Below are 15128 nucleotides of genomic sequence, written 5' to 3' on the forward strand. Positions count from 1 at the left end.
ATGCTTCGACAACAATGAATATATGGTATTCATTGCCACGTCGATCCCGCTTTCATCAATCATTTCCTTGATTGCTTTCATAAGTTTACCAGACGTTCCGTTTGATGCTCCATTTGTTGATGGACTCGATTGCTTCTTGTCTTCAAGCTGATATGATTTTTTATTTTTGACTAGGGAATCTAGAACACAGATTGCGCCGATAGCTGTTATGTTTTATCCCCCCCCCCCCAGCAATCCAGGAAAAGGAGCGCTTTCTGTCTTACTCGGCAGTATCCAGCCTAGGTCAGCAGTAGCCTCGATAGACCCTCCTGTGAACTAGGACCCTATCTCAGGCACCCACATCTGGCACTGCGACATAGTGAGATTATACACATGTTGATAGGAGAACCAGGATTGTAGGCTAGTCCTTCTGGGCCCCTATACCATCCTACGGCCCGGCAACTCTAACTAGATTTAAGCTAAATTACCCAGCCCAGATATAAAATTCTTTAAAAATTGCTGTGTATTTTCTTTATAAAATGAAGCATTTCCTTTCAAATAAACATTTTTGCATCATTCAAATGTTCAAAGACATGGAGAATCGAAATTTAACGTTGTTTTGAAGAAAATGCTTTTAAAATCGCTGAATTTGAATACAGAGATGAGCACAAATTTCTAAAAAAAAATTTTATTTTTTAAGATAAGATTAAGGACAAATTATTTAAAATAATTGTGACTTTCATGTTTTGAAAGAATTTGGAAATACCTTTAAAATGAGCTCTAGCTGAACTCTGTAAGTTGATTTCGAACTAACAAGGAAAGGTACCCAACCCGAACTCACCGATTTTTATACATATTGTAGAACATAAAAAAATAAGAGACACGTATTTTTTTTATCGGGTAATTTTCACTTTTAAGGGGTAAAAACCTCCCCTAAAGTTAACCCCCAAAAAGCGTTTTTTTTAATATCTCGGCTTAAAATTAATATTTTTCAGTGAAACAAATTGGAGGTTATTTCTTACAACAGGAGCAAGTATTTCATGGTAATTTGAAGAGTAAGGGTAGCATCCCCTATTTTTTAGAGGTTGAAAACATATAATTTTTGGCAAAATTTTATAATAAAAAAGTTTAAACCGACTAAAAAAATTGAAAAAAATGTGAAAACGTCCATAATAACAAAATTTAGTTGACGTCTTTCGTTGTTTTAATAAATATTACCCTAAGGGGGTAAACCACCCCTAACACAAAATAACTATAAATATGTAATTCAATACATAATATTTCGTAGAAAGTTTGTATATAGAGGTTTTCGAGGTCGCTGATTACAAATCTGTTATCAGATTTTGAAAATTTAAAATGGCGGAACCAATATGGCAGACGGAAATATCGGAAAAAAAATTTTATATAATAAAAAAGTTTTAAGCGACTAAAAAACTTGAAAATAATTTGTAAACATCTATAATAAACAAATTAAGTTTATTGGTTTTTTCATAGATACTACCTCTAAGGGGGGGTAAACCACCCCTAACACAAAATAACTATAAGTACACTTCAATCCATAATATTTTGTAGAAGGTTTCTATATAGGGGTTTTCGAGATCACTCTTTACAAATATGATATCAGATTTTGAAAATTTAAAATGGTGGAACCAATGTGGTGGACGAAAATGTCGAAAAAAAATGTTAACTTTCATAAAAACTTGTTTACAAATGTGTGATCTTTGTAGCCTGTACATGTGAACTGAAGAGCCTTAAACCCTAAACGCCTAAACAACAAATAGGCTAAATGGTTGTGCTTTTTAACCAAACGACTCTAAACCCCTAACCGCCAAACAGGCCTAAGGCCTATACTTTACCGTAGATATGAGTTGTAACGATTAGGCTTGTTAAGGTGTAGATGAGCGAGATTTAAAATAGCGCGCCATGCGCAATAGACCCGCGCAGCGATAAAGAGAGAGAGAGAGATAGCTAGGACGCGTCGATTCGAGAGAGTACACGTGAGACCGGCAAGCGAGCAGCACGTGTTCGAGGATCCTTTGTAGATTTGACTTTTTGGGTGTGGAGAATCGAGTGGAATAGTGTGATCGTTGAGTGAGATTGAGCAATTGTACAGAAGGAATACGGTGGTCGGGATCGACATCCTACTACGATCAGCATACGGGGGCGACCGAACCGAAAGTTACCAGCAGAGCGAGGAGTCTCGACTAGTCGCCCACAACATCAGCCCGGAGACCTCCCCGATCTCGACAGTATTGGGCGACGATCTGCACACGACTAGATTCGGGTTACAGGGAAAAGCTATCTACGGCTGCGACCGACCGAGTAAGTCCCCCTCCGTTGTAACGTGATTGCGAGTGCGAGTCCTATTAAGCGAGCGTATACGAACTGCGTCGACCGCGCGCCACTTGAAAATGTATCACCTGTCTCTCTCTCACGCGTACGTTAAGTAGACCGTGCGCCGTGAACCTCTCGGTCGATGCGGAATGCACGCGAGTGTGTAAACAAAATAATCGAATAAAATCCGTTCTGGTTGTACTGAGTAAGACGGCGAGATTATTCGATTACACCAAATCTTTCTCTGCGTTCCCTTCTCCTTCGCAACGTTTTCGGAGAACCTGCAACCGTCGCTCTTCTTCGTTTTCCCGTGCTTTCGCGCTCGTTTTCAGGTAGAGCCGCCGGCACGGAGCTAGCCGAAAAGAAGGAAATAACGACGACATAGATATTTTGTTAACGGACAGTGATTCGCTTACGAAGGAAATTACTCCCGTTACAGAGTATAGACATATTACCGATATTTTATTCAATCATTTTGTATGTAACAAATAACGTCTCGTTTTATGTTTTAATCAAAGATTATTTATTTTTCTCCTTTTATAAATTAGCATAATTTCAAAAGTAATTTCATAAATTATAAAGTATTCCGAAAATTTCATAAATATAATATTTTATAAATTTAAAAAGTCCACACTTTTTTGCAAATGAAAAAACATATGTTAATAAAATTAGTTTATCAACCTCTTTTGCGTTTTGTAATAAATTTTAATGTTGGCAAACTTAAGAGTTTTTCATTGTTACAATTATTTTGTAAGCCAAAAGTTTTTTAGACGAATTCTCGAAGTAATGATTATTCTATCTATAGTAAAATATTTACAGGCTGGAATTCCATAATAATACTATTTGATACGATTTAATGAATTTATCAAAAAAATCTAAATTCAATAATAAATATTATTGTCATTATTCTTATTATTTTTCATTATCATTGCTATTATCAGTATTACTGTTATTATTGCTATTGTAATTATGCTTATTTTTTTTTTTTTTTTTTTACAAGGAGTTGCGGAATCCTTTTTGCGGATTCCCCTTAGTCTTGATATCTAAGGAGGTACGTGGGACTCCCCAAAAAAAAGACAGGCCTACCCACTAAACCGCCATCTCCTTGTTGTCCTTCCCCCAGCCAGGGACTATGTTGATATTACTTCTGACTGGGGGTTCTGTCTGTGTTCGATCGTTCGTATCGTTTCACCGTGCGTCGTTATGTCGCGTCAATCCGTCTGCTCAGTCGTCCTTCAGACAGTCGTCCGCGTTCTTACGTCTTAGTATGGTTTCCGTATAGGTAGCGACTAAACGCCACCATTCAGGTTTATGCAGCATCACCTCTACAATGTTATCGGGGGTGATGTTGCCAACTGTTGTCTCTAGTTCTCGTCTGAGTCTTGTCTAGCGGTCGCACCCGAAAAACGTGTGTTCCGCGTCGTCTCGTTCGTGTCCACAATACTTGCAGTCGGGTGTTCATACTCTGTTCATATTGAGGAGGGACCGTCGAAAGTACCCATGGCCCGTCAAGAGCTGGGTGACATGAAAATTCACATCACCAAAATTACTTCCGAGCCACGGTCTCACGTCCCGTATCAGTCGTCTCGTCCATTTGCAACCTCGTTCTTATGTCCATCGGTCTTGCCACATGTCGATCGTCCTTTCGCGTTCAACGATTGCCGCGTTCTTTCGTCCTATGTCTGCGCTGCTCCCATAGATCCTTTTGCGTTCAGAGGCAAGAAGATCCACGGGTATTACGCTCGCCACCACCAGGACAGCCTGCGCAGAGACTGTTCGGTAGGAGCAAGCGATTCACAGAGCGCCCTGTCTCTGTACCATCGTCATTGCCTTATAGTACTTCTTTGTCTTCAAGGAATCTGCCCATATTTCCGCGCCGTATAAGAGGATCGAATAAGCTGTCGCCATTAGCAGTCGCCGCTTTCCTGGTCTCGGTCCCGTCGTGTTTGCCATCAGGCTGCTCAAGGATGCTATTCTCTCTGCCGCTTTTCGGGCTGTCTTCTGTATGTGAGGCCAGAAGGTCATCTTCGTATCGAGGGTTACCCCAAGGTACTTGACTTCCCCCTTGGTCTCCGTTTCGTAAGTACCCACTCTCATGGGTAGTATCATCTGTATGCGTCTTCTCGTGAGAAGCATAAGTTCCGTCTTTTCTGTTGCGAGTTGCAGTCCGTGTTCTGTCATCCATCGTCCAACTCGTCTCATGGTCTGGTTCAACGTCAGCAGCGCCAGCTCGGGAGATCTCTCCGTGATCACCGCCGTCACGTCATCAGCGTAGGCGACGAGGGTCACTCCGAGTGGCATCCCAAGCCAAAGCAGACTATCGTATAGACCATTCCAAAAGTCGGGTCCCAGTATCGACCCCTGAGCCACCCCAGCGGTGACCTGTCTCGTTACCTGTCCTTCGATCGTCTCGAACGTTATTCGTCTGTTTCTGAGATAATCCTCCACAACCCGAACCAGGTACGGTGGGATCCGAAAGTTGCTTTTCAGCGCCTCCAAGATATCCACCCACCTGGTCGAGTTGAAAGCATTTCTGATGTCGAGCGTCGCTAGCAGCACAATGGGTCGCGCCGCATGGCAGTGTCTGTCTAGTTCCAGGAAAGAATCAATCACCTTTTGGATCGCTCCAATCGTCGACCGACCCCTCCTGAAGCCGAATTGCAAATCTGAGAGACCCCCTCCGGCCTGTATCGCGTCCGTCAGTCTCGGTCTGAGTAATTGTTCAAAGAGTTTACCAGTAGTGTCAAGTAAACTCAACGGCCGGTAGGCCGAAGGAATGCCAGGGTCGCCCCTACCTTTTTGAATAAGAACGAGCCTCGCCTCCTTCCACCGATCGCTGAACGTTCCTGTCGTCAAGCACGTATTGTACAGGTCGAGAAGTATCTCCGGCCGTAGACAAGCCACGAGCCGGAGGATCTCGGATGGTACTCCGTCCGGTCCCGGTGCCTTACCCGTCTTCATCGCATTCGTTGCTCTGATGAGCTCCTCAGCGGTAAAAGCGGGGGGGCATTTGTGCGTCCACGTCATCCATCACGTTTGTCCTAATCGGGTGCGTCGGAAACAATCCGTCAACAATCCGTCCTGCTGTTTCGGCATCTTTAAGTTCCGGTGAGACTCGGGCCCCTAGTTTCCCGGTCACAATCTTGTAGCCGGTTCCCCAGAGATCCTCGTTCACCTCCTCGCAGAGCTTCCTCCAGCATCGCGTCTTGCTGTCCCGTATTTCTTTCGTCAGCGTCTTCCGTGCTGTTTTGTATATGGCCTGAAGTTTTCCCCTTTCGGGTCCACCTCCAGCCCTCGTCGCACGTCGCCGATTTGCCAGGCATATCTTGCGTAGCTCGGCTATTTCGTCCGTCCACCAGTATTGTGGTCGTCTTTTTTGTATCTGTCGTCGTTTCGTCATTGTGCTGGTGCACAAGTTGTTTATTAATTTCGCTGTCTCGTCTGTCAGTCTTTCCGTTCTACGCCGGCCCGTTAGCTCAGGAGGAATCTTCGACCCCGGGGCTGATGCCGCCATCAACTCCTCCGAAAATTTTTGTCGGTCAAGTTTGTTAAGGTTCCACCGCGGGGGTTGGTGGATTCTCGTTTGTCTCGTTTCTGTCCGTCCCGCCACTTCGAAGACGATGTATTGATGGTCGCTGGCTGTATAGTCCTCGACCACCCGCCACCCCCTCAGCCGTGGCAGGATTCTGTCCGACGTCATCGTCACGTCAGGGATGGAGTCTCCAATCCCTGGTCGTCTGTACGTCGGCGTGTGTCCCGTATTTACTACTGCTAGGTCCAACCTTGCGGCCATTTCCAGCAGCAGTCGTCCACGTCGGTTCGTTTCTTTCATTCCCCACTCGATCGCCCTCGCATTAAGATCCTCCGCAACGATGACATCTCCGGGCAGGTCCCTGATCCCGTCCTCCAACAGCGTCGCCTTCCTTTCGAACTCCGCCGCGGTGCAGTTGGGTGTCAAGTAGACGCTGACATAAGTGACAGCGCCGACTGTAGCCCAGACGTAGTCGTCCCCGACTCCGCGGTTGGAGACTCTAAATTGAGCGGCGCCCCTTACCCAGATAGCAGTGGTCTCTGTCCTGTTTGTAATATATGTCTGGGACATCCTTTTCCTGTATGGTTCACACAGGATCAGAATATCCGCGTCATGTTCGTCGGCTATCTACGGTAGGAGCATGTCTGCAGTCCTACTTCTATTCAAGTTTCCTTGTACTACTCTGTCCGTCTTCCGGCACGCCTCCTGCACTCCTCCAGCGCGGCCCGGAACACAGCACACCTGCCGTTTCCGGCGAGGTGGGCGACGTCCCCATGCCCGGCCTCGGAGCACAGTGGGCAGACCGGTTCTCCTTTGCATTCCGTCGCGTAATGTCCGGATGAGCCGCATTTGCGGCAGCATTTCGTCCTGTCCTTGCCCGTACATTCGGCCTTCACGTGGCCGAAGCCCAGGCACCTGTAACATTTCGTCACCGTCAGTCTTTTTCGGACGCGGCAGTGCACCCAGCCAATTCCGATCCGACCGCGCCGCAGCAGCGCCTCGGCTTCTCACGATTCCATTTCGCAGACCGCCATATACTGCTCAGCGCGGTTAGGACCGAAAATGTGGACCCGAAAGTCTGTGTCTCGCCCAGACTCTCGTCTGAGCGCGTCCGTCACATCTTCCGGAGTCGCAACGCAGTCCAGATCCATGATCTCCAATTGTACCTTGGAAGTCATAGCCCTGACACTGCCTGCTTCCCCGATGGCCTCCTGGATCTGTCGCTCAAACACGTCGCGTCCGTCTAGTTTGTCTGCGTCTACCTGCAGCTTCAATAGGCACAGACCGTTCTTAGTCTTCCTCAGGGTCGTCACCTGTACGTGACTCTCCTTCGGATCGATCGTTGTCCGGATTTTTCAGACGATATCGGAGTACGACGCGTGTGTCCCCGGTTTGACGAGGACAGCGAGTCCCCTTTTCTGGTGGGCCGGTCTGTCCTTGTCAGGTCGATTCCTTGCGTCCGTTTTCTTTTTTGTTTTTTTCCGTGTAACGGTCTGCCAGTCTTTGGTCGAATCTGTCGTCGGTGGCCTCTTTTGTGAGGGCTCCGGCGTGGTTCCGGTCAGCGAACGTTTCCGTTTCGTCTGTGGCGTCTCTGCGTTGTTGTTCGTCGTCGTGCTTGTCTTGTTGCTGTCTCGTCGGTGTCCTTCCGGAGCTGTGTCCATCCGCTTGTGAAGCGCAATGTCCACAGTCTCGAGAATTGTCTTGATTCCAGTCTTCACTGTCATATTCATGTTTTTTTGTATGTTTGCTGCTTCGGCCATTTTTGTCGCCATCTCTTGTATTAGCCTTAGCAGTTCAGTCATGTCTCGTGTTTTGTTTATCGTGGGTGTTCGTCCTGACGTCTGTTCTTGGTTGTCTGTGGCGGAGGCGTAACTCACCCCGCTGCCGCCACTTGATACACTGTCTGTCCTCTGTCGTTCTGGTATGTTCAGTGTATTTTTGTTCGTATCGTTTCGTTTGGTCCTCCTCTTCGCCATGCACAAGGTGCGGCCCTCAAAATCCTTGCCGCTGCCCGTGGCCACCCGGGCTTTGACCCGATGCGAACCCGGGGTGGATTCTCCCTGAGAAGGGATTACCACTTGAGGTAAATCAATGTTTTCTTTGTGCATTTTCCATAGTTTTCTGTCCCGTTATGCTAGAGGTCCCTCGTGGTCGCGACTCCACGAACCGCGCTGGGACAACGCGCGGCCCCTGAGGTCCCCCCCTGTGTATTTACCCTGTGTGTTCAGTGTTCCCCCCTGTGATGTGTGCGTGTATGTAAGTGCCAATGGGCAAAACCGGGCTTCGTTCACGGGGAGAGCCCGTTTAGAGAGATCCCCTTCACTCGCTTTCGGGCGGCTCCGTTTATAGGAGTCCCGTACCATTCGCTTTTCGGTAAGGCCCGTTCATAGGGTCGCCGAGCATTCACTTCCCCGGTTAGCCAGAAGGCGTGTGTGTGTGAGTGTTTGCGTAGTGTGTGAGTGTGTATGTGTATAAGTGATTAATGGTTGGACACATCGGCAGAATACCATTATCTTTTGCGTCATTTGTGAGCCATATCTTCCTCTTGGCCGTGTCCGTTATGGCGTTGCTGCTCAGAGCATTGACGCGACGGACATCGTTTCCACCGGGCACGTCGTGGACGTTGGAAGCTAGCATTTGCCCAGTGAGGTGTTACCACTCACTAGACCAGCCCGGCTTTATTATTATTATTATTATTATTATTATTATTATTATTATTATTATATTACTATTATGATTTTTTTTATTGGTAAAAATACATAAAAGAATATTATTACTCGAACTTCATTTGCAATTAAAGAACACGTTGTTATTGAAAGGGAATACTATATACATTCATTAGTTTAATGAATGTTATCATACATTCAATCATAATTCCACAGATAAATGTCTTTCACTAATAAAAGTTGTTGACAATATGTGTGAATCAGTATATTCTTTTTTTAGATTGTTTTCATCAAGTGTTTACCTCAGCTGCCTGTGTTATTTTTTCGATAGTGCGTGAGTTTTATGGGTATTCTAGTTCGATGCCGGAAAGTACGAATAGTACGTCTTTTTTTTTGTCAGTGGTATCATACAGTTGTAGAAAATTTTTTTTAGTGATTTTATATAGATTTTCATTATTCAATTTCAAAGTGAATAAAAGCTTCTATAAATTTTAAAAGTAAAAATAACACAGTCCGACAAGATTTTTGCACAATCAAACCATACATGGTTCCCCGAAGAATTTTTGGTGCTGAAACCGAATCTGGCCTCAGAATTTCTCCAACACGTCAGGATTTTGAGATATCTTAACCTAAAAGTGCAAAAATAGCGATTTTTGCCTATATTTACAAAAAACTATAAACGACATCTTAAAGTAGCAGCCTAGTCCTTTCAAATGCCGTTGAGTTTGCTCAAATAGCTTATTTTTTCTTTAAGATATTGTATTTTAAAGTTTTTCGTTTTCATAAATATTGTACCTCTCAGAACATACTCGTACAGCTTTGAAAGTTTCGACGTCGAATTTTATTACAAACAACTTCAATTAACTACTGTTCTGCAAGAAAATTAAGATATATACCATAGACAGGCTAACCTACCTTTAACTTAAATTATATCATTCCTATAAATCTTTACAACCCTTAAAAACCACCCCTGCCAACCCTTAAACAGGCTAACCTACCTACGATAAATCTGGGTAGAGCGAGTTTAATCGACTGCTTTTCCATGAGGAACCTAAGATCTCAACCACAGATAGGCTTATCTGTTTTATTCTTGACGTACTCTATCTCCAGATACCCTTACAACCCTCACAAACCGCCCTACCAACCCCCAAGCAGGCTAACCTACTTAACGCTGGTTAGAACGAGTTTAATCAATTGCTTTTCTGTAAAAAAATGAATATCTCATTGACATTGTCTCTGATATACCCCTCCTCAGGTAGGGGTGGTTTATAAGGGCTGTAAGGGTTCATAGGGATGACGTAATTTATGTTAAAGTTGGGTTAGCCTGTCCATGGTATATATCTTAATTTTGTTGTAGAACAGTAATTGATTGAAGACGCTTGACAAAAAATTCGACGTCGAAACGTTCAAAGCTATACGAGTATGTTCTGAGAGGTACAATATTTATGAAAACGAAAAACTTTAAAATACAATATCTTAAAGAAAAAATAAGCTATTTGAGCAATCTCAACGGCATTTGAAAGGACTAGGCTGCTACTTTAAGATGTCGTTTATAGTTTTTTGTGTATAGAGAATGTCGTAGTGCTACATAACCTCAAATATAGGCAAAAATCGCTATTTTTGCACTTTTAGGTTAAGATATCTCAAAATCCTGACGTGCTGGAGCAATTCTGAGGCCGGATTTGGTTTCAGCGCCAAAAATTCTTTGGGAAAACATATATGGTTTGCTTGTGCAAAAAATTAAGGTATTTTTGTAGGACTGTGTAATTAGTTTAAAAGTAATTATTTAAAAAATACGTAAGTATTTTATTCACTTTTTGAGCATCTTTTCAGTAATTATTACGTTTTATATAAAATGAATAAATAAATTTTTGTATTTTTTCTTCTTCAAATTAAACTCTATACCGCTCAAGGGGCTCGTCTAGAAAAGGTGCTGTTTTGTTTCATGTTTCGAAAATTTATTGTAACGAAAAAAAATTGTTTTTTTCAAAATTCCTTCAGAAATAAAAATGCTTCGACCAGTACAGTCTCTTGTTTAGCGATTTCAAGTGTAAAAATACTATTGTAATAGTTACTTATCATTCATTTTGGGCACGACTCCTACACAATAGGCCTTATATTTTCACCAGAACAAAAAGTGTAACCGATTAAAAAATGATTATTTAAAGTGTGAAATAAATTTTGAACTAATATGAGTTCGCTGAAGGTGCCATGTCTGTTTTCAAAGCGAAAAAACAACACGCGATTTTCGGTGATTTTTTAAAAAGGAGTTAAAAACTGTATTTTATTACAAAAAATTGTTGGTTCACAAGGGTTTTTCGAAAAATTATTTGAAAGAAAATGACGGCCGTTTTATGAAATAACGTGGTTTTTCGAAGACTCAATTTTTCATTTTGCTTCCTCCCAGAGAAAGCATTATAATAGTAAAATTTTCAGTTAAAACTTCATAGAAGTAAGTTTGAAGGTGTTTGGAGGTTGAATCACGTATTTTTAGAAAATGTTTGGGCCTAGTCGGATTTAATTTAAAAGATATAACGTTTTTAAAAAGGAAACCCTTTTTGTGAATAACAAAGTTATGGTTATAGCTAATTGTAAGTAAATGTTCTTTTAGTGAAAAGATAAGTATTTGGTATTCTTTCAAAAACAATTTGTACGATCTTAAATATCTTCATTTTTTTCATCTGAAGAATAGAAAAACCGTTTTTCAAAAATCGAAAATTCACTATAAATCAAAAATGTGTTGATAAAACATACACATACACACACACACACACACACACATCCGTACGGACATTTTCTAAAAACACGTTTTTTGAACTTGAAACGAAGTTTTTTTATGAAGCTGAAAATTATACTATTACAAAGCTTCTTCTAGGAGGAAGCAAAATTTTAAGACGATTGCTTTTACGATTTTCAATTTATCTTCGTCACCGAAAAACAACTCTGAAAAAGACAGGTTTTCTTAACATGGCTATAATTTCCTTAATTTACAATATTTTTCAATACCAAAATTCATGAAAGTTTTTCAATACATCTACTTTTCAACCAACAATTTGCTGTAAGCAAAAAGACTGTTTTAATTTCTCAAAAAGATCCACGAAAATCGCGTGATTTTTCGCCTTGCGACTAGGCATAAACCATCATTAGTATGTTACGCATTAAGGGCGGAAAGAAGGCGATTACAGACGAGTGTGACAGTTGTCACCCTAGCGAAGTGAGGCTGACAATCACTCATTATTATCGTCTTCTTTCCACCCATTATGCACACCACATTTTTTGTCTAATCTGCACCGTAAGTGTGTTATTACATACATTTAAATTCGAGTGGAAATTATAGCACTCTTTTCCGCTCTAGCGCGGAAAAGAGAGCCCTACAATGGAATGTAAGCTCTATGACGGAAATTTTTTCCTTTTCTGTACTTTTTCGCCCGTAAGTTTATTTTCCGCCCGATTTACATGCATATAACAGTATACTTTCGGTGGAGACAAACTCAAAGAGTTTTTTTATAACATGTGAATAAAAACTATCATTTTCGGCGCCTATAAAGTGAACCAAAAATAGAGTTTCCCGAACATCACAAAGTGGAAAGAGAATTCTTCTTCAATGCATGAATTAATGATTTAATTCAATTTACATTCACTCGTTTTATTCTGGTAAAAATGTAGCAGTCGTGCCTTACATGCAAAAATATAGCTTGTATAAATTTTACCGCTTGTTTTTATTTCAGATTGAAAAATGAAAATTAATCCGTTAAACGTTCTAAACTTATTATTAGCATACTTTCAAGCGTTAAAGATACCAGATAGTGTCACGAATTATCATGAAACAGAGTTGGCCGAAAAAATAAAAGAAATTTTAATAGATGCAACACGTGATTTCAACGATGTAGAAACGATTACTGATGACTCTTTGGATTTTCAAGAAGAGTATATAGACCATAATGCGGAAATAATTGAAGATGAAGTGCAACATCATTTTCCTGATCCGGATATAGCACCAACAAATCAATGTACAGCAGATAATGAAGAACTAGATTTTAAATACAAAAAAAGAGCTGTAGATTTTTGGAGAAGTAGCAAAACGAAACAAAATTTCAGTCTAAAAACAATGCAAAACAGATTCAAAAAAGTATCATCTATTAGTCAGCTACGTCGTTGGACTAATTCAATTAATAAAGGTGGCACGTATAGAGAAAAAGTAGCACAAATTTGTCAGTATACCCTGGATAATTTTAAAGCAGCTATCGACAGTGGTTCAATTATCCATGATGATGATATAATTCGATAGGCCTTATAAGCTAAAAAAGAAATTGGTTTTGATGATATTAGATTCAAAGCTTCTAAACATTGGTTACTCAAATTTAAGCAAGCACACAGAATAGTTTCTAGGAAAATAAATAAGTTCATAACAAGAAAAACGCTAGAAAGTAGTGCAAAACTTACTGCTAAAGCTGAAGCATTTATCGATGACGTTAAATCGTGTATACCAAGGATTGGACTCGAAAATTTGTATAATTCAGATCAGAGCGGATTTCAGCTAGAAATACATTCTGGAAGAACATTAGCAGTAGAAGGAGAAAAGCAAGTGCAATGTCTGGTACAGTAAATTTTAGCAACAACGCATAGTTATACTATATAGCCACTAATATCAGCTACTGGACAACTGTTGTCACCGCTATTTCTAGTTTTAAAGGAACCAAGTGGCAAGTTTGGCCCTATTGTAGAACAAAACATATTTAGACCAGAAAACGTGTACGTGGAAGCATCCAAATCTGGAAAATTAACAACAAGTAAGGGAACTAATAACTATTTTTACATTGTAATATCGTTGATCAGTTAATTAGTAAGTCGTTTAATTGCAGATCACTTTAAAATCTGGTTGTAAAAAATATTTTATCCCCATGTAGGCCATCACTTAATATTATTACTTGATTCTTGGAGTGGTCATTGTGACAAAGTTATAGAAGAAACGATGCCACAAAATAAAATTATTAATATAAAAAAAATTCCAACTGGAACCACAGGAAAAATACAACCACTTGATGTCTATGGATTCCGTATTTGGAAAAACTTTGTCCAAACATTTTCTGATAATGTAATGTTAATGGATCATGATATGAATTTACATGTGAGAAATAATATAATTAAACTTCAATCATTGGTTCACAACCAACTGTCTTCACCGAGATATATAGATTTGTTTAAATATTCCTAGTATAAAAGCGGTTACGTCAATGAAAAACCAGATAAATTTGATAATCCTATAGATTTCAGTTTTGGAAAGTCCTGTACAACACATTGTGAAATAGAAGGATGGACAAATATTGCAATTGTACGATGTTGGTGCAAAAAAGCATTGTGCTTTAAACACTTTTATGAGGACTACCATTATTGTAAAAACTTCGTAAAATAATATATTTTATGCTCAATACACAAAATGCACTATGGCAAAAGATAAAAGATTGTAGATTATAATTATTATACTCTAATATTATAAACAATAATATATTATAAGTTAAATTTACAATAAAGGAATTTCAATAATATTCTGATAACAATTTCTACGGAAATTATAAAACTGCTTCACACACAGAATTTTCTTGTTTACAAATTTAGGAATTTGAAGTGGTTTGGTTAAAAAGCACAGGCATCTAGCCTATTTATTGTTTAGGGGTTTAGGGTTTAAGGCTCTTTAGTTCACATGTACAGGTTTTAAAAATCACACATTTGTAAACAAGTTTTTATGAAAGTTAAAATTTTTTTTCGACATTTTCGTCCACCACATTGGTTCCGCTATTTTAAATTTTCAAAATCTAATATCAGATTTGTAAAGAGTGATCTCGAAAACCTCTATATACAAACCTTCTACAAAATATTATGGATTGAAGTGTACTTATAGTTATCTTATGTTAGGGGTGGTTTACCCCCTCTTAAGGGTCGTATCTATAAAACATCCAAAAAACTTAATTGTTTATTATAGATGTTTATAAATTTTTTCAAGTTTTTTGGTCGTTTAAAACTTTTTAGATATAAAATTTTTTTTTCGATATTTCCGTTCACCATATTAGTCCGCCATTTTAAATTTTAAAAATTTGATAACAGATTTGTAATCAATGACCTCGAAAACCTCTATATACAAACTTTCTACGAAATATTATGTATTGGATTATATATTTACAGTTATTTTGTATTAGGGTGGTTTACCCCCCTTAGAGATAAATATTTATTAAAACACCGAAAGACATCAACTAAATTTTGTTATTATGTATTGAATTACATATTTACAGTTATTTTGTGTTAGGGGTGGTTTACCCCCTTAGGGTAATATTTATTAAAACAAAGAAAGACGTCAACTAAATTTTGTTATTATGGACATTTTCACATTTTTTCCAATTTTTTTAGTCGGTTTAAACTTTTTTATTATAAAATTTTGCCAAAAAATATATGTTTTCAACCTCTAAAAAATAGGGGATGCTACCCTTACTCTTAAAATTACCATGAAATACTTGCTTCGGTTGTAAGAAATAACCTCCAATTTGTTTCACTGAAAAATATTAATTTTAAGCCGAGATATTAAAAAAAAACGCTTTTTGGGGGTTAACTTTAGGGGACGTTTT

The 15128-nt window shown here is 39.9% G+C and overlaps 1 long non-coding RNA gene across 1 annotated transcript in view; it reads left to right on the plus strand.

The window, feature by feature from the left end:
- Positions 1-15128, plus strand: part of LOC131666856 (uncharacterized) — a 223722-nt gene that overhangs the window by 100221 nt on the left and 108373 nt on the right. The gene's annotated exons all lie outside the window — the stretch shown is intronic.

The sequence above is a fragment of the Phymastichus coffea genome, unplaced genomic scaffold (genome assembly GCF_024137745.1).
Source record: "Phymastichus coffea isolate CEN01 unplaced genomic scaffold, Cenicafe_Pcof_1.1 PCOF00004, whole genome shotgun sequence".
NCBI classification, from domain to species: domain Eukaryota; kingdom Metazoa; phylum Arthropoda; class Insecta; order Hymenoptera; family Eulophidae; genus Phymastichus; species Phymastichus coffea.